The 27397-nt window shown below is 36.9% G+C and overlaps 1 protein-coding gene and 1 pseudogene across 4 annotated transcripts in view; one reads left to right on the forward strand and one right to left on the reverse strand.

The window, feature by feature from the left end:
• The window catches only part of FRS2 (fibroblast growth factor receptor substrate 2), a 116082-nt gene that overhangs the window by 11593 nt on the left and 77092 nt on the right, over positions 1–27397 (forward strand). The gene's annotated exons all lie outside the window — the stretch shown is intronic.
• On the reverse strand, positions 11792–12336 carry LOC125106529 (macrophage migration inhibitory factor-like; annotated as a pseudogene).

Consider the following 27397-nt stretch of genomic DNA (forward strand, 5'->3'; position numbering starts at 1 on the left):
CCTCTCTCTTGCTCTCTCTCTCTGCCTGCCTCTCTATTTGTGATCTCTCTCTGTCAAATAAATAAATAAAATCTTAAAAAAAAAAAACCATGCTCGGCATTGAGGTTAAGACGGAGGGTTAAGATGGATGTGGTTGCTGTCATGTAGCACAAACTAGAGGTCATGAACTATTATATCCTTTGTATTAGTCATTTATGTATTTAAATTGAATATATGTAAGAAAATCATATTTATATCTGTTGAAACTATTCTGGCAAGGGAGAGGATTCTGAGGGCTGTTGCTTAATGGAATATATAAGTATAGGGTTTGAGATTCAGAACTATTCAGTTAAGCATATTCTGAAAATTGACTGATACTTTCATTTAAATTGAAGCCTTTTATTAAAGCCTTTTATTAAAACCTGACCTAAGTAAGTTATGGTTCAATCTAAAGACTGCTATTTGCCTCATATGTGGTTTTGTGCATAGTTAGTATGTAGTAGTGTCTTGGAAATTCTATATTTCATGGCTCATTTTACATTCCTTTATCTCCCACCCCCTCAAAAAAAAAGCATAATATATTCACAAGCACATGTATTTAAAAAAAAAAGTCTTTTATTTTGAGGTAGAGACTCATAGGAAGTTGCAAAAACAGTAGTGTCCTATATACTCCTTACTTGGTTTCTCCAGTGGTGATACCTTATGTAGCTATCATAGAATATGAAAACCAAGAAGTTGATATTGGTACATTTGTGTTAACTAGACTATAAACCATACACAGATCTCACCATTTTTAAAAACCTGCATTTCTGTGTATGTGTGTAGTTCTGTACAGTTTTATCCCATGTATAGTTTTGTGTAACCACCATAATCAAGATTCAGAACATTCATCACCACCAAAGAATTCCCTAGCGTCACCTCTGTATATTCACAACCCTACCCAACACTAGTTTTGCCATTATGAGAATATTATGTGAATGAAATAATACAGTATGTAAACTTTTGAGGTACATATTTTAAAAATATAATTTATTTTAATTCTAAAAGTAGAATAACATTTCAGAAATGTTAGACAATGGAAAAAACATTCTTTGAAGCCACCACTCTAATAGTCATCATTTTGGAGTTTTTTACAACCTCGTTCATATGATGTTTTATATTCTATTTTTAGTATGTGCTCAATCTTGTCTGCTTTTTTTTTACTTAATGTTATATTAAATATTTTCTGTTACCATCATACTTAATTTTCACTATTATAAGAAATGTTGCAGAAAACACCTTTGAGCATATAGATTTCTTCATATTTTTAGTTATTTCCTTAGGGCAGATTCCCAGATGTGTGATACTGAGCCAAAGGATATGAAGCTTTATTAGTCTTGAAACATTTGGTCACATTGCTTCTCAAGAGGATAGTATTACTAGTACTGTTTCACATATCCTTCTTAGATTGGATATTAGTGTTACTTCCCTTGCCCCCCCCAAATTAATAAGGTGAAAAAGGTACTTCATTGTTCTAATTTTAGAGTGCAGTTCTTTATGTAACTTTTTTTCCTTGAAGAAGAAAATTGGTTGTAATGTCAGAATGACATGAACTTTTAAAGATGTGATTTTACTTTTAAGTAATTTAGAAAAGCATTTAAATATCTCCGTTCGTGTTCAACAGTTCCGAGCAAGAGGTTGAATCACCAGATGCTTGTCTTTACCTTAACTGTAACCTCCGTAGTTGGCAGGTTTGTTACCTGCCAAATGATTGCCAGTTTCTGCATTGGTTCTCTTTGGTCTCTGCCATTATCTCTTAAGTACTATCCGAAGTCTGGATCCTTGACCTTTCCCGTCTATTCCCTCAGCAGAGAATGGCCGCTCCCTCCAATGGTAACACACTGGCACCTCATTCATTTTTCTTATGTTCTTGTCAGCTTTAGGTGCACGGTCATTGAATCATGTTAATGCATTACTGTGATGTTTATCCTTATGGTTAAGTATAATCCTAGGGACTCTGTATAATCTGGGGCATTCATTAGGATTAAATGTCTTCCCTTTTTTGACGGCCACCACTTTGAAGTTATATCGCCAATAATGTATGGGGCATGTATAATGTGCATGAATAAAAAAAATAACAATACAAGGAAGTTGTACACTTTTTGCTTTTCTGTATGTTTCAGAAGACAGCAATATTATATTCTTAGAGCAGTAGACCATCAGGGTAATAACAAAACCCTTAAAGCAAAACAAGTTTTTAGTTGAATGTTACTAAGTGCCATGCACCGTGCAAGTTCTTTATTTAGTCTTCACAATTTTCCCTTAAATTTTTGGGATAGCTAGATAATGAAGATCTCATACATGATGTGGAATAGATAATTGAGAAATTTGATTAGCAGGGAATTATAAAAAAGATACATTATTTGTAATACTAACTTGAATATACACTACATTCCTTCACCGTTTCTTTCCCTCTACAGCGTCAGTGTTTTTCTTTGTTGTTGAGTTCTTTGACTAGAAATCTGGATTGTCTAGGAGTGTCCGGGTGGTGTAGTCAGTTAAGCATCTGACTCTTAGTTTTGACTCAGCTCGTGATCTTGGGGTATTGAGATCAAGCCCCACCTTGTGCTTTGCACTCAGTGTGGAGTCTGCTTAAGCTGCTCTCTCCCTCTCCCTCTGGGCCCTGCCCCCACTTGAACTCTATTTCTCCAAAGTAAATAAATAAATCTTTAAAAAAAAAAAGAAAGAAAGGAAATCTGATCATCTTTTTGGCTTAGTCTGCACCCATGAGGCATTATCTATTGGATATCATAACAGTATCCCTTTCCTATAGAAGAGAGAATTTAAGGCATTTTCAATGTGTTCTGTAAAATCTTTCTATGTTTTATGATTTTTTTGTTATTCTTTTAAAGCTGTTTTATGTACACATAATTCCATAATAACTTTTTTTTAAAAGTTAATTAGCCTTTGAATCTTTTTGAATTTTTCAACACAATTTTCAGGGACAGAATCTGTCAGAAACAGCTGGCTCTTGTTAAGTGTCTAGCTCATTTGGTGAGCAGAAGGGTGGGGGCACATTAAGAAAGTGGTCTGCTTAGAAGACTCTACCAGGTGCAAGTGGTCAGCCTGCGGCGGGCATCAGGGGGTGATTTATGGAGGGACTGGAGAGCGTTATTTCTGTAAGATGATAAAATAGAGGACTGTTAAAAGAGTTTCTACTGAATTATGAACCTTACTTCCATTTTACGGATGAGGAAGCTGAGGCCTCAGAGAGTTGAATAACATTCCTGAGACAGATAATAAGTGGTAGAGTCCAGGATTTGTACCTGAAATGTGAATAGATTGAAATATAGCGTGTCCTCATACCTACTGTGAGGTGCTCGATGGCTTTTAGGTCATCTGATTTAGTCAGTTCAGTAAGTACACGTGAGTGGTCTTCAGGTTGTGCTTGGGGGTAGGGTTTTTGTGGTTATTCCACATCTTGGGTCCTAGTTTTATTTTGCACTTAAGTATTTCTTTTGTGCTAAAAGAAAAATAAGAGCTATAAAAAATAAGAGCACATACCCAGGTGAAAATTAGGCTTACAGTAATTTGTTTTGTTTTGTATTGGATGTGTGTATGTGAGAAATATGGCTAAAATCTTGCAGTGTTGTAACTGCTGAGGAAATTGTGAAATGAAAACTTAACGGGGAAGATGCAGTGGAGAACACGGACATAAACTTTGTTCTTCCTCCTATGAAATTTCCTTCATAGTTTGGGATCTGAGCAGTCATCTTTATCCATGTTATTACTTGTTATTTCATGAAGCATCAGTTGAGCCAGTAATTCATAGGTTCTTTCTGTGCTCACCCAGAACACATTAACTTTTTCCTGATAAATGTTTTGTCAATATTTAGAATCTGATGTGTATTTTTAGTTTACATTTTGCTTTTTCAGAACAGTTAAAAAAAAAAAAAAAAAAAAAAGAGGGGCGCCTGGATGTCTCAGTGGGTTAAAACCTCTCTGCCTTCGGCTCAGGTCATGATCCCAGGGTTCTGGGATCGAGCCCCGCATCGGGCTCTCTGCCCAGCGGGGAGCCTGCTTCCTCCTATCTGTCTGCCTCTCTGCCTACTTGTGATCTCTCTCTGTCAAATAAATAAATAATAAAGTCTTAAAAAAAAGAAAAAAAAGAAAAACGTAAAATACTCAATTTCCATTAATTTCCAGATGTTAGAATCTTGCCACAAAATAAAATACATATATTACATAATAATTCATTAGGTTTTCTATTTTTGATCACTACAACCGGGGCTTCTGATCACTATGAGATAATTGGTGTTGCCACATGGAGTTTAAATTCCAGCCCTCCAAAAAGAAATTTAATTATTTTAGTTAGCATAGAAAGCTGTATTTCAGATAGTATATGAGATTATTAGGCTACTTCTAAATCTTGAAAATCGCTTAAGGAGCTCTTGGTTTTACCTTTGGTGGTTTTACCTTTGGTGACTCAGGATTGGAAACATTGATATGAATTTAAATACTCATTTGTGTAGTTGTTAATCCCTGACTTTGATTTGATTATAATTAATATTATTATTAGCAGTACTCTTTTTTTTAGCGGTACTCTTTTTTTTAGCGGTACTCTTTAACTGAGTGTATCAAGCACCTCAAATACTCTTGAGCCTAATGAATAACTTAGTAAAAAATACAGAATGAAAATGAAAATTGTCAACTGATAACATTCTTGCCCTTTTTCTTTGTAATGTCAAGATACGTAAACCCCACATAATAATTGGCAGTTTTTTACCTCCTATTTTCTTAAGTACATCTTTATTTCATGAGTTTGTTTGGTGTTTGCATTGGTCTAAGTATTTGAATCTGGCCAAGGAATATATAGATTTTTTGATATGCCAGCTAGCATCTTTCATTTACTTGATATATTCTAGACCTCATTAGACTAATTGGTTATGACAACAAATCTTTGTGCTATACAGTTTGATTTTTTTTTGTTTTGTTTTAAACAGATGATTAAGTCTGTACATTTAGAATGGTACATAGCAATATAGCTGTGTGCTCAGATGCAAATCAGTGTTAACACGAGATCCAATAGAAGGATTTCTTTCTTTTTTTTTTTAAGATTTTATTTATTTGACAGACGGAGATCACAAGTAGGCGGCAGAGAGGCAGGCAGAGAGAGAGAGGAGGAAGCAGTCTCCCTGCTCAGCAGAGAGCCTGATTCGGGGCTTGATCCCAGAACCCTGGGATTGTGACCTGAGCCAAAGGCAGAGGCTTTAACCCACTGAACCACCCAGGCGCCCCAAAAGGATTTCTTACTTTACAAAAAATAAATGTGATCCTCTCCCTAATTATTAATTATCATGTTATATACTCCACCCCCTTCAAGATTTTTTTCCCTAGTCTTCTGGTTTTATAATTCAGCAGTCAGATTGTAATAAACTTTTTTTGAAAAAAGACTTTTAAAATTATTTATTTGACAGGGAGAGAGATCACAAGTAGGCGGAGAGGCAGGCAGAGAGAGTGGCTTCCTGCTGAGCAGAGAGCCTGATGCGGTGCTTGATCCTAGGACACTGAGATCATGACTTGAGCTGAAGGCAGAGGCTTAACCCACTGAACCACGCAGGCTTGATAATAAACGTCTGACGTTTAATAAATGTGTAATAAAAGTCTGAAGCAGAGGTGGAAGAGGGCATTAGATTAGTATTAGCAGCTTTGTTATTTGTTCTTTTCAGGTAGTAGCAAAACCAAAAATCATATTACGTAGCAATATTTAAAAATTAGCTTTAGAGTTTGTGAACTGTTGCTTTTAATTTCTTGAGTTTTAGTTGAGGGACCACTTTCTTCAATGTTACTTGGAATTTAAGAGATAAGGAGAAGAATTCCTTTTGAAAAATGGTATCTTAAAAGTTTGTTACTTTGCCATTGGAAACTTATTGTCCATGACTTTGTCCTTCCCCTTCTCTCTGTTTTTTAACTGCCTTTTGGATTCAGTGATTTTGGTACTTAGATTCTTTACTAAATATTTCTGGTGCATGTAGCCATTTGTGATCTAGACCCTAACCAGGAATTTCAACCAGATAATTTTTTTCCTTTTGGTAAAGTACAGTTTTTAAGAGTGCTGACAGAATTATAGTGCATCCACTTTTATTTATGTAATCAAAGTTGCAGTGAGTGAGATAAATTCTTCACGTATTTCTTCATCTCTTATACTTTGCTTTGAGTGATGCAAAGCTGCCACAGTTGTACACATTCTCACTAAGGAGGAGATGTTCCCTCTACTCTGGGATGTTGGTTGTTGGGTAACCTCTAGAAGCATACGTTCTCAGTCCCACTTAATATTGCCTGCAGATGAACAAGTAGAACTATTTATGCATCAGAAGATCAGGGAGAATTTTCTGAATTATTAACAAATTTTTAACTTATTCATTATTTAATAAGATTTATTTATTTATTTTAGAGAGAGAGAGAGAGAGAGAGAGAGCGTGCGAGCAGGGAAGGATGGAGGAAGAGGGAGAGAGAGAAAGACTCTCAAGTACTCTTCCCGCTGAGTGCGGAGTCCATCATCACAAGGCTTCATCTCAGGGCCCTGAGATCGTGACCTGAGGTGAAATCAGGAGTTGGACAGTTAACCAGCTGTGCCCGTTAACTTACTCATTTTTAACCAGAAGGGCAGTATGTTTACATGATCCAAAATTTAAAGGTACAAAAGGGTTCATTGTGAAAAGCACGTCTCCTTCCTACCTCCCTGTTTTGTAGGTCCTCCCCTCCCTTGAGATAGTTGCTGTTTGTAGCGAATTTTCTACATTTACAACTATATCTACTCTTTTTATTAGCTGTGTCCAATCCATTGTGTTGAATATACTATAAATTCCCTTTTTGGTGGACATTAAGCTTTCCTATCTTTTATAAATAATGTGGTAGTATTTTATATATATTTCACTCCTGTGCAAATATATCAGTACTTTAAATTGTAGAAGTATAATTTCTTTGCCAAAACTATATATGCATTAAAATTTTTGATAGATATTGACAAATTGTTCTTGGTGTATTCATTTTCTAAAGTTAGAATATTAGTTTTATAAGGCAGTGTTTGCATAAGTATGATCACCAATTGTGTTGTTTATAACTAGATTTATCTTCTTTATTTTTATTAATAAGGTAGTTGCAAATGGATTGCTCACATTGCACAAGCTACTGACATTTGCTTGTTTACTTTGTCAAAATGGATTGCTTTAATTACTAGCAGTCATTTGAATTTTATTCTTTTACATAGGTAGCCTCTGTCTTGTAAATGAATTGCTTAAAAAGGGTTTTGGCTAAGGGCTCGGTATAGGGGAAATGGGGAGTTGAAAAAAATTTGGAATTAGGAGCCTATTTTTCTAATTAGTCTTAAAAAATGGTGTTTAGCGTACTCGGTCAGGCCATAAAAAATGATGTAACCCGTTATATCACAATGTATTCAAAACACCCTTTAAAACACTGGTGGAAATTCATTCATCTGGCTCCATTCCTACCTTAAGAAGCTGGGTTATGATTTCCACCACTTGGGCAGCCTAGGGTTAGATAGGGTGAAGCCTGAGGAGCAGAATGCCTGGAGGTGGGCAGTGAGTGAGTTGGAGGTAAAAGAGTGAGAAAGAGCAATAGGGTGAGCCTGAGGTGGTTTATTCCTTCTTTCTGTTGCTACCTGGTTGTGCTGGGACAGGGTTAGGGAGGGAGCAGGGAAGTGAGAAAGATAGGATTTTCCTTCCTTTTCCTTCTCAGTAACTTGCACTCTTTTATCAGTCCCATTCAGGAGATCCTGATATCTGGGATTCAGGTGACTTGAGATGAATTAGAGCTTGATGGAGGTGGTGGAGAGGGATGGAGAGTGAGCATGTTTGTAAATGTCAGAAGGTTTATAGAGGCTGAGGATGGGGAAGTGGAATAGAAAAGATTTCTAGTGATAAGACAAAGAACCATCTGTAAAGCATTTTTAGCTCTCTTTTTAAAAATCTTTTATATTTTTTTGGAGGCAAGTGGGTGAGCAGTGTTGAGGGCATTTTAAGCATTGTTTTGGGGGAGAGGACAGTGACATCTTGGCTTCATATGGATTTTTTTAAAGGGTACTCTAACCATTCTTCCTTGAAGAGGAGACATACACAAAGGCTCTGACTTAAAGAGAATGTTCTATTATATCCTAGTTGGTTTAAAGGTATCTGGGCTGGTCCCCCTTGAAGTGGTAGCAATAATTCTCTTTCTGTTTGGTTCCATGGTGGAGCAAAACAGAGTTGACTATAGACCCGTTGTCCTTCAGACATGTCTGAATTTCTCAGCCTAGTTATGAGCATCAACAAACACTTTGTGCATACTTCTGCCATGGGTTGAATGCGTCTATTTTCCTTTAATTTAGCTTAACACTAGTAATGGAATTCCTGAGGTTTTGAGAGGAATAGTGTTGGCAAGCTTAGTTTTGAAACTAAAGGCAAATTAAGATACCAAGCAAAACAGGAGACTATTACTTTAGAAAGGGATCTTAAAACTCTGCTGACATTTGCAAACCCAATGTCTTATATTTATATAAGCTTTAGATAGGAACTGCTATTTTTCTAAAATTGTTGGTTTAAAAATAATTGTTACATTTGTGCATTTTAAAAGTTGCTTCTAACACACTTTGGGTATGCTGGAGCTCAGCCTTTTCAGCAAAGTACTCAGACATTTGGGCATCAGCCCTTTTGGTCTTACTCTGTCTCAGGCCATTTAAGTTAATTAAGATGGATCGTGGATGTTAGGAATTTGATAAGCTTCCATTAAAATCTAATGTGGTTTTAAAAATTGCTTAATGTGGCCTTGGAATATGTTAAAATATGCCACCATCATAAGAATTAGGAAATTAAGCTGAGTATTGCTAAAATGACAAATGATGGCACTTGTCATTTTAATGTTTGTTTCTTAAATGTACTGTTTCATGCCTTTGGAAGAGATTAGCTGCAGGTACCCTGAAGGATTATACTAATTAAAAATAGGACATTCCCTGATTAAGTCTGTTTAATTTTAACTTTTGTGTGTGTGCCATTAGTATTCATTTGTGGCCTCAGTATTTATGTAAATTTTGCCCATCAACCCCTGATGTACTATATGTTGGCTAATTGAACATAATAATAATAAAAAAAGAAATGGCATAAAAAGTGCTAAGTAAATACCTTCTAAATATTACAGAGTTAGAACCTTTAGGTGATATATTATAGAGCAAAGATACCAATTGCTTCAAATAAACGAAGACCTAGAAGAAAAACTGTACATTGAATATATTCGGCTTAATTTACTTGTGCTTGGTGGCCAGGCACTTTCCTACTAGTGTTGATTTTATACCATTAGAAATTCCATTAATTATTTTCTCATATCTCTGCTTCAGTATAAGTATATCCTTGTTGTGTGGATACACCCCTTAATACCTTTTGACTAACTGGACTGTAGTTTGCATGCTAAACTCAGTCTAGGTTGGTGGTGTAGTTCTCTAACATGGGAGTCTCTCAAAATTGAGTATATAATAAATTTTAGGAATTCTAGGAATTTTGAGAAATTCCTAATTTTTAGGAATATTGAGAAATAGTATCTACAGAACTACTAACAGCATGCCAGATTTAGAATCTTAAATAGTTTTAACTTACATTTAACTTTTTGATAAAGCATTAATATTTGACTTGTCATAATACTGTTTTCCTCCTTTATTTTATATTGGTAGGATTGGGTCTAGATTATAATAGCTAACCTGAAAAGTTACTAGAGCAGAAAACTCTTATTATTACAGGCAATAGAGAGTCATTAAAGGTTGTGGAATAAAAGAGTAATTTAGTAAAGATAACTTTTCAAGAATATTATTCTTATACCTGTATGTATAACATTTTGGGCAGTAAACTTCACAAAGGTCAGTTTAGAGGCTAGGCAAGAGGACATAATGAGAGTCTGAACCAGAATGCTTGAATAGGGAAGGAGAAATGAGTCTGGATGGGAACATTTTGTAGAATATATTTTTTCTTGATTATAAAAATACAGTAAATGTATAAAATACAGAAAAATGTGGGGAAGATGGTACCTATTTTTATTTCTATCATTTAGAAATATAACCACTTTAATATTCTCAGGCATTTCTTTTTAGTTCTGTTTAATCTTATGTCCTCCTGAGTGCACCCCTACCTCAAAACTTTGGAGAAAGAGTCTACAAGGCTTGATTCTCTTCTCATAGATTATGAAGTTTTAAAAGAAAATGGTTTTCTAAGATGATATAATTTTATTCATGTGCTACAGGAACCCAAGACGTGTTTGGGAATGAGTGAATTTAGTAACTGCTGGAAATCAGTGAGTAGACGAAGATAATGCCTAGGTTTTGAGATTGTGTGAATAGCGGTAAAGGGGAATTTGGCTAGCTTCTGATGGTGAAGTTGGAAGTGGTGTTGTAGTGATAGAGTGATCCAGAAGAGAATGGGTTTTATTTGAAGGTGTAGCATCAGATGTTCTGGCACAATATCTGAAATCGAAATATGGAGCTTCGCTGAGTATTTGGGGTGATCACAGTGAGAAAATGTGGAGGAAGAATTGAGTTTAGAAATAGCCACAGTTCTGGTCAGAACAGTGTTTCTGATGTATCACTGTTTCAAGGACCACTCCAAAATGCAATTATTTCCTTATTATTCTTTAGGTGACTTTTTTACTTAAATACATTTATTTTAAAGGGGAATATTATATTGGTGCTAAAAATGGCAAACAAATATAACTTGCTTTAAGCAGTTGGCAATGGAAAAATGAAAGTGATGACACCAAATAGAATAGTATTAAATTTTAGCTGGATAAATACTCTGAGTTTAAGTTTACTCAATAAAAAAAACCAAATGAAACAAAAAAACAGTAAGACTTTGTAATTAGAAGGCTCAAGGGCTTGACAAGCTAATAACTTTCTCATGAAACGATTCATTATTATATATGTATCACCTACTGTTGTATATATCCCATGCTTTGGGAGATGCTGAGCTGTGGTAGAGGATGAGGAATCTGCTGTGGAAACAGGCAGTGAGTGGTCACACAAATGAGAACCAGGAGAGAGTGATGATGTCCCAGAAGTCTTAGGGTGTTTCAAAAAGGTATGTGTGATCCTGTTGAAAAATGAAGGAAAGGTTTTTGATAACTTGCATTATCAGGATATGGTTATGTCCATTTAATGCACACTAAGAAGTTTCTGCATTCTGGTAATTCTGATATATTTGGATTCAGCCAGTTCCCACTGGCAAACATGTAGAGATTGATAAAATACTTTCTTGGTGCGTTAGCAAGTTTTATCTGGGGTATATATATAAATAGTGAATAAAAATGTGGAGAAAGAACAAGACATTTATAAGGAAATAGATTCATGGCTTTCAAATAAGTAACTGTTAGAACATTATTTCAGTCATGTTATGCTTATGACAGAGATTTTAGCAGGGCTAGTTACTTCAATAGTAATGATTAATTTGTAGATCCAGGCATAAGCATGAATTAGGCTGCCATATATATAGACAAATACATAATACACTTACCTATGTATGCACATTCGCATGCACACAATTACAGTTTCCCTAAAGAGGAATAGAATTCCCCTCCCCCCCTTTCGGATCCTATTTTTAGGAAATTTGATTGTACATCTTCATAGGGATAGGGAATAATTTTGAGGAATAGTTATTATGCAGTTTTTGTCTCTCTGTCATACTCCAGGGTATGAACCAACACTGGTCACAGGTGTGAAGTTCTTTTAACTTTTGGTGGATTGGTGAAGTTAGTGTATTAACACTTTACTTTTATTTTTGTTGTCTTTTTTTTTTTTTTTTCAAGCCTCCAAACAGTTTATTTGTCCGGACTTGGAAGTGGGGGTCGCTGTGGGGGTGGGGGGCGAAGTGGGCACAATATTGCCGGTGGCAGGGCCTGGTGCGGGCCGGTTGGGCAGGTGTGGCCCTCAGGCGAAGGTGGAGCCATTCCAGCCCACGTTGGCCACGTTCATGTCGTTCATGTCGAAGTAGTTGATGTAGATCCTATGACTCGCAGGCGGTCGGCCAGGAGGCCGCACAGCAACTTGCTGTAGGAGCGGTTCTGCGGGCCTCCGATCTTGCCGAAGCTGTGCAAACTCCAGAGCGCGCACGGCTCACTGGAGCCGCTGAAGGCCATGCGCTGGTCTGGGACCACGTGCACCGCGATGTACTGGGCCGGCTTGCCGGTTGCCTGCGCCAGCTGCTGAGTGAGCTCGGAAAGGAGTCCGTCCGGCCTGGCGGCGCGGGGGACGTTGGTGTTCACCACGAACATCGGCATGCTGGCGGAAAAACGGCGGGGACCGGTGCACGGGAACTAACCGACGCGCCTCCCGCTGCAGCCCGGGAACCTGAGCTCTTTGTTGTCTTTAAAATGAAAATTTGTCCTTGAACTCTGAATAAATTTTGGAAGTTCTTTGAGTTTATAGTGCTAAAGTCATTCTGTGAATTACCTATAATAGTGCTTTGTTTTTCTCTGCATTATAAAATTTGTTTTCAGGAATATCTAAGTAGAATATGTGCTTTCCACACCTTTTTTCAAGCTGAATTTAGGTGGTTCCGATTTAAGATTAACCTTTTTAAATGTAAAAAAGTTTTATTTAGGAATTGGAGTACTTGAGAAAAAACATTGATACATATGATGATTCAGCCTTAGTCCCTTGCCCCATTTTAAAGAATGAGATCAAGTGTAAGTAGACAAAATACATAGCGGCAGTTGCCGGGGCCCCAAACCCTATAACCATCCTGAAGTATAGTACTGCATCATCTAACCATCATTTAGAACAATGATTCTTTGGGGCAGAAAGACGTTCATGACTCCCAAGCAACCAACCAAAAAATCATTTTTAGGAATGTACCTTGTTTAAGTTGGGAAGTGCTGTAGAAGTAATTGATTCTGGCAGAAAAGAAATGTGTTAAAAGAGAATTGGGTATCTCTTTTGCCATTACATGTTCTGGAAAGTGCCCGAGTCTGAAATCTGTATCTAGTGGAAGTATGATTATTACGATATTTCTTTTATATTGTATTAGGGCCTTTAAACTTATTTTAAACCTATTTTGAGCAACATGTGATTTGTTACAACAAAGAAGATGGATGTGATCCACCATGTAGAAATATGCTCTACTGCTCACCTGGAGATTTTCTGGTTCTGTGTTTCTTCAGGGATATTAGGATTCTTCAGCTCTGGCTCTGCAGAGGTGGGGTGGTTGTGTGGAAAGAAGTAAGGACTTGAACTGGCCCCATCAACTGAAAATAAATTCTTCAGTAGTTTTATGTTGGGGCTTCATGATCATATTGTTTACCAAAATGCCATTCTGTTATTATTGATATGTTTACCGGGCTGCAAATATTCTTTAATGGATTGCATCTGTTCAGGCATCTGTAAGAGCATCTGTGAAACAACTGTATATGGAGAGACATGTATCTTTTTTTTGGATTTTTTTTTAAGACTTCATTTATTTATTTGACAGACAGGGATCACAAGTAGGCAGAGATGCAGGCGGAGAGAAAGGGGAAAGCAGGCTCCCCACCAAGCAGAGAGCCGGATGCAGGGCTCTATCCCAGGACCCTGAGATCGAGCCGAAGGTAGAGGTTTTAACCCACTGAGCCACCCAGGTGCCCCTCTGTTTTGTATTAAAGGAAAATTATGTATTAAGATGGACTTTGCTGGGTGCAGCATATTCAATTGATAATGTAGTTATTTCAGTTTCTCAGTCTAAAAAACTTCATATATAACATGGTTTGAATTTGGGTTATAGATGGCTAATTCAGGAAATACGTATTGCCTGCCTATGTGCCAGGCATTTTTTTAAGGTGCTCGGTGTGCAGCAGAGAATGAGAGACCTGTCCCTGTTCTAATGGCGCTTTCATTGCAGTGAATGACAGAAGCAGCAAACAAATGAATATGTTTGGTCTGGTAATGATAAATATGAAGGAAGTGAAAGCAGGGCAGTTTGAGGTTTCCAAGCATGTTCTTCATTATGGTGACCCTTCTTTAGTTTTCAGTCAACTGTATGCTCTGTATCAGGCCTTCCTGTTGTGGTGTTGCTATTGGTAAATGGAAACCTGCCGCAGTAGCAGCCTATATACCCTTACCCTCCAAGGAGTCCCTGTATTTGTTTTCTGTCGCTGTGTAACAAGTTGCCACAAACTCAGTGGCTTAAAACAACACCCATTTATTAACTAGCGCAGGGTTCTGTATGTCAGAAGTCTGGGTGTGGTGTGGTTGGGTTGTCTACTCAGGGTATTGCAGAGCTGAAATCAAGTTGTCATATGGGCTGAGTTCTTGTGTAGAGGATCTTCCAAAGCTTACTTGCAAAGCTCAAATTGTTAGCAGGATTCACTTCTTTGCAGTTGTGGGACTGAGCTCCCATTTCCTTGCTGGTTAAGTAGGAGCCACGCTCAGCTCGTAGATACTGCCTGTATTGTTTGCCACATGGCTCTTTCCATCTACAAAGTCGACTGGGGAGATTGTTGCTCATGTCTGGTGTGTCTCACCCTCCAGTCTCCCTGACTTCTCTGTCTTATTTAGACCTAGATTTAAAGGGTTTGTGTGGTTAGCTCGGGTCCCCCTGGATAATCACTTTTTCTTAAAGTCAGCTTTTTAAAAGTCAGCTTATCACGAGAGTGAAATCTGTTATCTTCACAGCCCCATGGATAGTGCAGGGTATCTACCATGGGAAGTAGAGATCGTGGATCTTACAGTTCTGCATACTGCGGATGGCCTCTGTTGTGTGGCTGTCAGTAAGCAGTGCAGTTACCACTGCTGTGTGTGAAGAGGACCATCAACAGGTCTACTCAGTACATTTATTAGGTATCACGAGCTTCTACAGTGATAGGAATGGGTTTCTCTTGGGCTCCTAAGGGGAGTTTGAGTCAGAAGCTGTTAGTACGAAGTAGCCAGAGTGGTGGAGCAGTGTTTCTCTGCATTTTGCTCTTCAGTGCTCGAATGAGATGGGTAATAGTGGCTCGGGAGAAAGCAGAGGAGAAGGGTAGGTTCTGAAGGCCTACTTCACCCCTGGGGCTCAGGCTCGGAGTTGAGCTGTTTCATAGAAATGAGATCACCAAGGGTTTTTTGCCCCCCAGAAAGGAAAATTGGTATTAGTTAAATATTTTTACAGTCTTTAAAGATTTTACTTATTTGAGAGAGAGAGAGAGAGAGAGAATGTGAGCAGTGTGGGTGGGGGGAGTGGGACAGAGGGAGAGGGAAAGAGAGAGGATCTCAAGCACACTCCACACTGAACATGGAGCCCGGCCGAGACCGTGAGATCATAACCTGAGCTGAAATCAAGGGTTGGATACTTAACCTACTGAGCCACCCACGTGCCCCTTTACAGATTTTTTTAAGACAGAGCTTTTAAAGGAATTTAAAGTGTAAATCTGGGAGATGGAAATGAGAGTTTATTTAGGAAAATGAACAAAACAAAGTATAGTTTATAGAGGAAAATAACTTTCTACTATGTTAGCAATTGCATCCCATTACAAAATATATTTTTTCAGATAGAAAAATTCTTATGATATGAGAATGTCTTTTCTGTTTAATGCAGTACTGTGTAACTTTAAAAACACACACTTTTCCTTCATCATCAAAGTAGAATCATGGAGTCTGATGTGAGTAAATGGACAACCAGTTTTAATTCCATGCTTCCTAAGTTGGTCACAGTTGTGCATCTGGTTGTAGAAATCTTCTAATTCTTAACATGTTTCCACTTTCCATTCCTAAGGAGTACTGCATGTCATATGGTACCTGATACTACCAATGAGGAAATGGAAACAAAGGAAATGTCAGCCTTCCTTTGCAGTAGACAGTTTCTGGCTTATGTGTTGGGAGTGTATTTCTTTGGAAACATTTCTCTGCTTTGGTGGGAAAGTAGGATTCACTGTGTACTAACCTTGGAAAACTAATTCCATAAAATGAAGGATACATATACTATAAATTAATTTGTTTAGCAGTAGGGTTTAGTAAGTGCTAACTAAGATTGTATTCTAATATTAGGGAAAAATTCAGATCTATTGAATCAGTGAACAGTATGTCCCATAAGTTTTGATTTATGTTTTAAAATACACAGGTGGTCTTAGTTACAAGTAAACAAGAATACCACTTAAAAGACTTGTAGTGGAGCATAAAAGTTTTATTAGACATGGAGCTATGTTTCTGCCAGTAACTCGACATTTTGAGGACAGATAGCATCCCATTTCCAATTTGAGATTGGGTGCAAAAATATCCTAGGGCTGAGAATAGGCATAGTAAATTGTACCAACAAAAACCTTTTGTCTATTTGTAATGGAGGGAAAGTCTTCATTGAGTATGCATGGGAAAATGTGATATACGCTCTTTATGTTTTAGATGAGACCTCGTGTTTTCTGATGATTACTCTGTACCATTAATTTTCAATGCAAATTCCAAAAAATGTTCTGCATATGAATTCCTTGTTTGTGTTCTGTTGTTTTCATCTTTGGTTAATTAGAACCCCCCCTTCTGTTTCATTAATTTTTCTCTTCACATATTCTTCAGTTAATGTTTTTATACTACTTTAACCTAAAATTTTCTCCTAGTGTTCAGTAAAGTTGTCTTCACATGTCTTTTATTTTCACCCTAACACTGTTTGAGTTGGCTTTTAAGACATGCTTATTTTGCATAAATTTCTCCTAATGGAGAAGAGTCACATGTAGCATTAACACTTCTGGGAATTGTTTCAAAATTTAGTTTATTGTCTTAATGTTAATAAGACTTTTCAAAGTCTGGTTTTTGGTTCTATATTCCAAAGAATATATTTGATTTTGTTGTTTTAATTGGGTTGTGTAACATTCAGTTTGATCCCAAATCCTCCATAAAATTAAAATTAACTTTTAGTCCTCTTTATGGTTTATCCAGTATTTTAAAATGGTACTACAAATATAATATGCTGATAAATTTGGGAAGTACCAATATGTATTCTTTAGGGGAAATTATTTGAATATGATATACTACTATTAATAACAAATATATTTAATGAGATTGTTTAATAAGTATTAATACTATGCTCAACTATTAGATAAAACTTTGTGGTGGCAGTAATTAAAAATTGTCTGATATAATTACATAGAGTTTTTTATAGTTATCAGTGAAATGTAACTACAGTGAAATGGTGTCTGTGTCCATTAGGAAATATTTTGTTGGTCAAGTATTTAACTAGTTTAATACACGATCATTGAAACAGACTATAATTTAATAAGCAATAGTCCATATTCTGTGCGTTGTGTGTGTGCATGGCACATGAACTGATATATTTTCAAAAAGTTAAAAAGAATAAATTCCTGAAAGGCTAATGTAGTACTTTAGTGATTGTTACTATTCGTTACTGAGTTTGTGAATATGATTGATAAAACACTTATCTCAGTTTCTCGTTTTTTCTTGATACCTACTACAGTTATTTCCTTATTGATAGGATACAGATAATAAAATGTTAATTTTTTTTTTTACAATTTATTTATTGTGAGGCCTGGATGGCTCAATCTGTTAAGCACCTGCCTTAGACCTAGGTCATGATCCCAGTGTCCTGCTATGGTGTCTTGCTATCCTGTCCTACTTCCAGCTCCTGGCTCAGCAGGGAGTCTGCTTCTCCCTCTCCCTCATCCTCTCCCTTGCTTGTGCGCTCTCTCTCTCTCTGACAAGTAAGTAAAATCTTAAAAAACAAAACAAAATCTTCATTAGCTTCCCCTTTAAAAATAAGATTTATTTATTAGAAAGAGAGAGCATGTGCGTGAACGAGGGGTGTGGGTAGGGCGGAGAGGGAGAGAGAGTTTTTTTTTTTTAAAGATTTTATTTACTTGTATGACACAGCGAGAGAGGGAACACAGCAGGGGAAGTGGGAGAGGGAGAAGCAGGCTTCCCACAGAGCGGGGAGCTGGGTGCAGGGCTCTGTCCCAGGATGTTGGATGGGGAGCCTGAAGCGGGGCTTGATCCCAAGACCCTGGGACCATGACCCAAGCCAAAGGCAGACGTTTACAGACTGAGCCCCCCAGGCACCTGAGAAAGAGAGAATGTCTTAAGCCAACTTCTTGCTGTCATGGGCTGATCTCACTACCCTGAGACCACAACCAAAGCCCAAATGAAGTCACATGCTTAACCGACTGTGCCCCCTGGGCGCCCCTAAAATGTTAAATGTTAATCTAAAATAGATGTGGTCAGGAAGATGTGTGCTAAAAATCACACAATATATCCAAAGGTAAGTAGAAATAATCCATCCACAGCTACATGGCTGCACAAGAGCATGGGTTTTAGGGTCCAGATTCCCTGAATTTGAATCCTGGCTCCACCACTTAGCTGGGTGACTTGGGTAAGTGGTTTATTATCTCTACTTCAGTTTGTTCATCTGTAAAATGGGGATACCTATGTCATAAGGCTATTATGAAGACAAAATAAATTGTAAAGTGCTTAGAATAATGATACACATAATAAGCACTATATAAATGTTGGTTAAATAAGATTTTAAATTACAGTGTACAGGACCATTCATGTGTTTTTTTAGTCATTTACCAGACTCATAGGATTCTCTAGTTCGTTCATGTTGCAGCCTTCAATTCTTTACCAATTCCTGAGGCTCACTGCTCCCGCCATCAGCTCCACTTCTCTATTTCTATTTCTGTATTTCTGTTTCTTTTACCTCTGCTGCTGCTTCCGTTTTGTATCCTTTTTCTGCATCTGCATCATCATCATCATCATCATTAAAGACTCTGCTAAGTTAAGGTAGTTTCCAAGATGTGCCATTGGAGGCTAAGCATGGCAAGTAGAAATGCTCGAAGGTGGTCACTCAACTAAGTAGTAGTAAAGTGGCAGATCTGGAATTAAGGCTCTGGTCTTCCACTGCAGGTACAATTGCCTTTTTCATTGTGCCACAGCTGCTTTAGAGGGCTGAAGGTTGTCCTTGGTTATTTTGTGCCTCTATTCAAGACTTCTTTTCCCCGCTCCTCCCAATCACACATAAACACACATAAAAATATTTGAAAGAGAGCGCCTGGGTGTCTCAGTTGGTTAAGCGACTGCCTTCTGGGATCGAGCCCTGCATCGGGCTCCGTGCTCTCCCTCTCCCACTGCCCTGCTTGTGTTCCCTCTCTTGCTTGGTCTGTCTCTCTCCCTGTCAAATAAATAAACAAAATCTTTAAAAAAATATTGGAAAGAAACTTAATTACACCCTTTGTATACTAAGTAAATGGGATCAATTAATTCGGTGGTGGCTTTCTGTAGGAGGAGGAGGAAGCACCTGGCTATTGCTCAGGGCTGTTTCAGGTGGGAATGTAATGGGGAAGCATAGGAGTCTTGTGCTTTTGCCCATGCGGAAACAGAAGGAAGTGAGAGAAAATGCAAGGGACTATGACTCCTACCTGCTAGACCAGTGAGTGTTTTTCAGTTTGTGATGGATATATATTTTTAAAGACTTTATTTATTTATTTATTTATTTGATACAGAGAGAGAGAGAGAGAGAGCGCGCGAGCGAGCGCGAGCACACCACCACAAGCAGAGGGAGGAACAGAAAAGGAGGGAGAGGGACAAGCAGTCTCTCAGCTCAGTGCAGAGTCCCATGTGAGGCTTGATCTCACAATGCTAAGATCATGACCTGAGCCAAAACCAAGAGTCGGGATGATCAACTGACTGAGCCACTCAGGTGCCCCGGTGATGAATATTAATCTAGTTTGGAATACACTTTTGTATATGTGCAAAAGCTAATAAGACCTTATTAACTTAAAGAAGGGAAAAATTTAGGTATAACAAGTAGTATAATTTCTGAGAAAGCTTTTAATTTGTGACGGATAACCATATGGCATAATAACTTGTACATTTCATGAATGTTTTCATTTAGGTATATTAAGCATTTTTCTTTCTCTTTTTAAAGTTTACTTATTTATTTTTTTTAGTAATCTCTATACCCAATGTGGGGCTGGAACTCATGACCCCAAAATCAAGAGTTGTGTGCTCTATGACTGAGCCAACCACATGCCCCAGGGATTTTTAATCCTTTTTTATGTTGCTGTCAGTTTACAACCAAAATAACTTAGAAAAAAAACACTGAAAAAATTCTGTATGTGAATTCTTGAAACCATGACTTTAGCTCTGAAATTTGCTGCCTAGCAACATCCTCCCTTTCTCTGACCGTTAGAATGGCCTGTTGTCTAGAGGACACACTGGAATGGTAGCATGTCTCAATTTATTGGAAAGACCCTGGTTCTGGTCATGAAAGTTTGATGGTCTTAAGTGAGACCCATTTGGCTAGCATGTATTAAATCATACTTACTCAAAAATGGGTGTTGTTTCTTTTTTACAGTGACTGTAGCATTCTAATGCTCTTGGTTGTTAGAGGAGATTGAGTTTGATAATGAAGTCAATCCACTGTAAAATACTTAACATGTAAAGTTGTGTGCAGTATAATAGATAGATTATAGGACTGGGAGTCTGGAAATCTCAGCTATCCTTACATACTTTTGTTGCTAAACAAAACTTTGTTAGTCTCTTTATGGAAGTGTGATTATAACACTCCTATTCTTCAAATAATAGAATGAGGCTAGTCAAAATAGTATGAACATTTATTGATACACAAGATAATATGGTTGTTGGTTAAGGTTTATTTTTTCTTCATATATAATTTTCCTCTCTGTTTGCTGCTTCATTTATTTTCCTTTTTCTGGATCAGTTCTCTCTCAGATTACTTTTTAAAAATTTTGCATACATTTGCTTTCAGTATTTCATGATGAAAAAGTTTAAGTATACAGCAAAATCTAGAAAGAGAGCCATTGATCTTTCTCTTCAAGTTTCTTCAAATGCTTTTCTACTTGGAGCCCAGTTCAAGGCCTCTTTCCATTTTCAAGGCAACCATTATTTTTCTCTTCTCTAAATTTATAAGTATCATTTATATTTCATAGTTTAATACTCAGCAGTTTCACTCTTTTATATTGTTCATGAATTGTCTTCATGTCTTAGTCTTGGCAAGCCCCACCCCACACACTTCATACCTTTTCTGCATTGCTAAATTTCAGACTCCTTGAATGCAGGAGTCTTGTCTCATATGCATCTCTCCCTTTCATGTTTCCTAACACGTGGACACTCACTGATAAATACTTAAGTTTTCTTTGGTTGCTGTATCCGTCACTGTTTCTTGTTTCAGTGTATGGGTGTTCAGTGTAAATAATATAACATGCACTAGTACCCCCTCATCTGCAGGGGATATGTCCAGGGATGCCTGACACTGCAGATAGTACCAAACCCCATTATGCACTGTGTTTTTTTCCTATACATACATACCTACGGTAAAGTTTAATTTGTAAAATAGGCACAGTGAGAGATTAACAATACCTAATAAAATAGAACAACTACAATAATACACTGTAATAAAAGTTAGGTGAATGTGGTTTCTCTCAAAATATCTTATTGTACTATACTCACCCTTCTTGTGATGATGTGAGATGACAAAGTGACCACATGGTGAAATGAAGTCAAGTGAATAACGTAGGCATTGTGACGTAGCATTAGGCTACATTGATCTTCTGGTGCTATGTCAGAAGGAGAATCAGCTGCTGCTTCTGGCCGAGGGTAAAGGAAATCATGGACAAGAGGCCGGGGATTGCTGTATATGATTTTAAGGCTCTTAAGTCTTTGTAGAAGTTGTTTATATTTGGAAATCTGTTATGTAGTCCATACATGAAATTGAGCAGTTATATGTTGTAAATCAGCACTGTTTATTATTAGTACTACTAGAAGGGGAAACCAAGATTCATGGTTTTTTAAATTTATATGAAAAGAACTTCATTAATTTAAAAAAATTAATAGATTCTGATGTAGTTGCTCATGGTTTTAATCTTGTGCTTTGAAGTGTTTTCTTTTTCTGGAATGAGGTTCTTGGTTCTGACTGTGTAGAAGAAATATGTTAATTAGATTATATTTAGTTGGTGAATTTGTACCCACAAGAATGTGACTTTTAAAAAGTTGCAGGTTGCCACAGTTCTTGCAGATAGGATTCTTTCCTGTTTTCTTTTGCATATTTAGTACTTTGTATATTTTTCCATGAGGTAGCCTTTCAGTTTGCCCATTTGTATTGTTTGACATTCAGACTTAAAGGTAAATTAAACACTACCATCCCTGGTGCTTACAAAGGCTAGCCATTGAAAACGTCAAAATTTGGATTTGACCCAAGAGTTACAAATAATATAAGCTTTTGTATAAATATATCTAATTATATATTCTTAGGGGGGAAGGAATAAATAAAACACTGTGTTCATGGAGTAGGTTTAAACAGTTAGGCTTTAGAATTGCTACATGCCCAAAGTATTTCTCCAGTGAATTGCATACTGTATCAGTTCGTGAATTGTGTTACAAGAAAGGTATTTAGTACACTGGGCCTCAGTACTACTGAAAATTCAGTAGAATTGACAAATCAACATAATAGTTTGAAAAAAACGATGTATACTCAGTTGAGACAATTGTACATCTTTTTAACATGACAAAAGCAGCCTTACCTCTTTAAATTTTTATTCAAAAATTAAAGTATATTTGTTTATATATAGTTTTATTGAAGAATAATATTTCAAAGCGTATAGAAACAGCAGTTTTCCTCTCTCCTCTTTTTACCTCTGATTCCCAGTCTTTAGAGGCAGTTAGTTTTAGTTCTTTTAGCTGTTTGTTCTAATACTTGCCTTTATTTTTCTAAGTCAGTTCTGCTTTGTGTTGGCTTTTCATTTTAGACAGTAGTTCATTTTAGTAGTAGTTCATTTTGATTTCCTTCTAAGAAAAATGAGGATTAGTCATCGTAATTAATCTACTGCCTGCAAACATTTACATAAACTTCCTTTCTGTCATGTTCCTTTTATAGGATATCGGATTTTGGGGGTAAATTCTTTATTTAATATTTAAATTATTATGACTATGCAAATAATTTTCACAGCTGAGTCACAAATTCACTGGGATTGCATTTCCTTTATTGTTCATCTTAATTGTTTTTTCAAATAATTATCCGAGCTTGGAATTTTATGTACTTTGTGCCTGTTACTAATCCATTTGCAATTCTCTGACAAATCTAAGATGCTTTCAGTATGGCTGGATATATCAGGCAATCTGTCAGTCCCATCTTCTTCTTGGAGACTGCCTTCTGTATCCTGTGTGGAATGCAGACTTTCACATAATTCTTCCTGTTTTTCAGTCAGGGATTTCATCTCGCTTTCAGTTGTGGCTTGTGTTCCTGAGATTGAGGTCTCTGCTCCATCCTCCCCAGAGATTCATCTTTAGACTTTCTTTCATCAGGGCTGAGAAGATTGGTGTTTGGGAGGGCACCACTTAAATGAAGTTTCAGTCTGTCATCTCGTTTCTCACCCTATGCTGCGTTTTGTCTTCATCAGGCTTCCGTTATTTGAATTTCTCCAGCATGAATCCACTTACTTCTCTTTTTTATTGTGGTAATATTGTGGTAATATGATAAAATACACATAACCTAAATTTTTCCATTGTAACCATTTAAAAGTGTACAATTCAGTGGTGTTAAGTACATTCACATTGTTGTGTAACAATCACCACTGTCCGTCAGTATTCAGAATTTTTATATCAGCCCAATCTGAAAATGTACCTATCAAACTCTAACTCCCATGTCTCCTTCCACCGCAGCCCCTCGCAGCCATTTCTGCTTTCTGTGATCACCATCTTGTTTCTCGATGACTTCGTCGTGGATTTAAGTTTCAGCTTTCTTGCTCCTGTTAGTTACCACTTTTCTCCCTTTCTGGCTTCTGGAATGTTATTGACTTCTCTCATTTGCTGTTGTGTCTTTCCTCGTTTTCTTTATTCTTGTGGGTTTTATACTTCTAAAAATTGTAAACTTTTAAGGTGAGGTTTCAGGAAGGAGTCAAAGTCAGTCTTGCTTAACTGAAGGTCTCCTCTCCCCGCAACATGCCTCATTTATCATTTTTAAAATTCATTTAAAAAATATTTATTTGAGAAGGAGAGAGCAAGAGAGAGCATGAGCAGGGGCAGGGGAGAGGGAGACAGACTCCCCACTGAGCAGAGAGCCCGACATGGGGCTCGATCCCAGGACCCTGAGATCATGACCTGAGCCGAAAGCAACACTTAACCAGCTGAACCAGCCAGGCGCCCATTTATTTATTTATTTATTTTTAAACCCCAACATGGGGCTTAAATTCATGACCCTGAGATCAAGACCTGAGCTGAGATCAAGAGCCACCTAGGTGCCCCAGTTTTGTTTTGTTTTTAAATTAGATACAGGTGTGTCCGACAAATAAAGGCAGTTTGGTAGTAATATTGGCTATCAAATTAGGATTCATGGATATGCTACTTTTTTATCCCTGGTTCCTGTTGTTTTGGCTGATTCTGATCCCTCAGACCTATTACTGCTTCCTCTTCCCTCCCCCCGAGCTGACCTACGATGGTGGCGCTGTGCTAAGGCGTATTGTCTGCTGCTGCAGCCCGTTCATAGCAGTGAGAGCCTGGCCCTTCTGTGGCGAGTGATTTTGGGGGGATAGACTGTTACCTAGAAATACCTGTACAAGTCTGTTATTCAGTTGAGGTATTTCCTCCTCTGTGCAACTGCTCTGAGTGCCCTTGGCAGAATTAATTTCTCCTTCTGGGCCATAATACCTGTCAGTTTTATTTTATTCTAACTATATTAGATCTGTCTGCACTAGAAAACTACATTGTATGATCTGTCTGTCTCCTTTCTTTCTTAGATCTAGTGTTTCACAAGGTTTGGAGAGTACTCCACATTCTAATACAGCTTTTGGTCCATAGTAAGTAGTAAATAACTATTTACTAAATGAAAAAATAATACATCTGTATTGATTGAATTTCCTGTTTTCTGGCAAGTATATTGTCATCATGCCCTTTATCACGAGTGTCCACTGAAAGCTATGCCAGTAACTGTTAAGTGCTTTTTGGTTGTTACTGGAGGTCAATTCCGTGTGGAGAATAGAGGTGTGGTGAGAATGCCTGGGTTCAGATAAATAAATTTCTTAACCTCTCTGTGCTTTAGTTTTTTTTAACTTGTAAAATAGAGAAAATATCTACCATGTAATGTTGTGAGGATTAAATTAATACCTCTGCAGTGCTAGATCAATGCCTGGCACGTAGTTTTATAGTGAAGCTTTTTTTCATCTTTATGGGGAGATTACCTCCTATAATATCATTAGAATCTGATGATAATAGATGATGATTTTTGATAGAAAAAGTAAAATGACCAATCTAGCTACTATTAAAATATTTAGTTCTTTGAATTTTGTATATGGACAAGTTCTGGAATGATCTCCATGGACAATAACAGATTATGGCATCTAGGTAATAATATAAGCTGGGAGAAATAGTGTCCTCCATGTGTTATATACCTGTTAAAATTCTGTATTCTTTAAATATAATCTAAGATCCCCAGATTGTCTTCAACAGAAATATATTAGATTGCAGTGTCAATATTTGTGCTCTTTTCTTCCTAAGTTTTAGGCAGCTCATTGATGACTTTGATATTTGGCATGCTTGTTGTCTTCTAACATCACCCTTCTGAAATTTTGTGCTGAGGGAAGAGAACCCTCCTCCATTCGTTCAGCAGTTATGGAATACTTGCTTATGCACCTAAGCATTGTGGATACAGGGGAGAAGAAGGCATACTTGTTTTTCTCAAGGAACCATCATCCCTTCATCATTTCAGTAATATTAAAATCAGATGTTCTGGCAGAATGTGCTCACTCACACTCTTTGACCCAGAATTCCATTTATATCCACTTTATAAATGGAATAAAAATGTGCACAGAAATTTATGTACAAGGTATTCATTAAAATATTAATTATAAAAGTAGTAAAAAGATATAAATTTAGGTATATCCATTATATTTTCCAGGCTTTCAATAAAAAACATGATATTTAATATAATTAAAACAAATCTGTTCTGGTCAAATTATGTGGGAGGATGGATAGAGGGTTGGGTCAATTGTTGAATTCCATGATCCATTAAGAAGAGTGGTAAAGTGCTCAGGTCTGTGTTAAAGGTTGTTGTGAAGGTTAAATCAAACACTGTATGTAACCTTAAAAAAAACATCTCAGTAGATATTTGGGGTTCTTTCTGTTACTGTTTTTCCTTATACTCATTCCCAATGGTTTTTCTTTCTAATCTTCCTCCAGTCATTCTAAACCAGGAATGGCAGTGTTTCATTTGGTCTGACAACTCCCGTTGGTTTGTAATAACCATCTAGAGGTTTCTGAGGCTTTCGCCAAGCTCCAAGCTCGTTCACCTGTTTTGGCCAGTTTTGAAGGAGGGGAGGTGGCAGTATTGTATATGACCTTGGGTTTGTAATCCTAGCTTTAAACTTTCTTTGTCTCTTTACACACCTAGTCACTCCCTTTTCTCTTTGGATTTTCAGGTATTTTTTGTTCTTGTGCCTTATTCTAATAGGAGTTTGTTAGCTCTCATCTGCCTCCTTTTTAAAGCATTTTGATTGTTACTGTTGTTTGATACCATAAATTACTCCTCATTATAGAATAGTACTCCAGAAATAGTCTTAGGGCCTCCTTAGTCTTGTTTCTTCTAGGCCTCTCATGAAACATAGATATAGTTAGCTTGTGAGGCTGACTTGAACATGTCTCATTCATTTTATTTTTTTTTTAACATGTCTCATTTAAAGAAGAGTTAGGTTCTATGTGAACTTTTTCTTTTGACTCCCTAAGTAGAAAGCTATGTTTAGCTTTAACCAAATGCAAAGGAACTTTTCTGTAAGGGATAATAGTTTTCTTTTAGGGCAGGTAGATTATAACCAGAAAAATCTTGTCATTGTTAAATGGCATAAGTTTCAGTTTTGTTGTTTAGGTATAATTCTTGCTGTAAATTACAACCAATAAGTTATAATTGGTGATTAATGAAATATCCCTTAGCACATAGACAGAAATGATTTTGCTTTGTAATACATCAAGTTATATAGAAATGAAGTTATGGACACTATAAAAAGTCTTTACTTTTCTTGATGACTTTTTCTATATTGATAAGGCCAGGGTATATATAAAGTTTCATAAATCAGACCTTTATTTATATTAAAAAGAGTATTAACGGTTGGATTTTGAAATCACTTGCCTTGGCTTTAATATTTTTTTGTTATCTTTAAATCCAGGAATTAAAACCATATGGTGCTCCATTAACTTTATTTTGACTCAATTTGAAGGACAGGCTGAAGATGTTTTAATGATATTACTCAGCTAGAAATCAGAAGATGAGTTCCTTGGGTAAACTGTGTTTAACTCTTACAGCCTCAGCTACTTCTATCCTATAACATAATTTAGGACACTTAATGCATAATTGTCATGAACCTTAAAAATCTATGGCCTTTTTTCTTCCCCCACAAATCTCTACCAAAATTCAGGTTTTTTTCTACATTTTTTATGCATTAGGTATATATTAGATGTCAGTAT

Source organism: Lutra lutra, chromosome 8 (genome assembly GCF_902655055.1).
Source record: "Lutra lutra chromosome 8, mLutLut1.2, whole genome shotgun sequence".
Taxonomy (NCBI): Eukaryota; Metazoa; Chordata; class Mammalia; order Carnivora; family Mustelidae; genus Lutra; species Lutra lutra.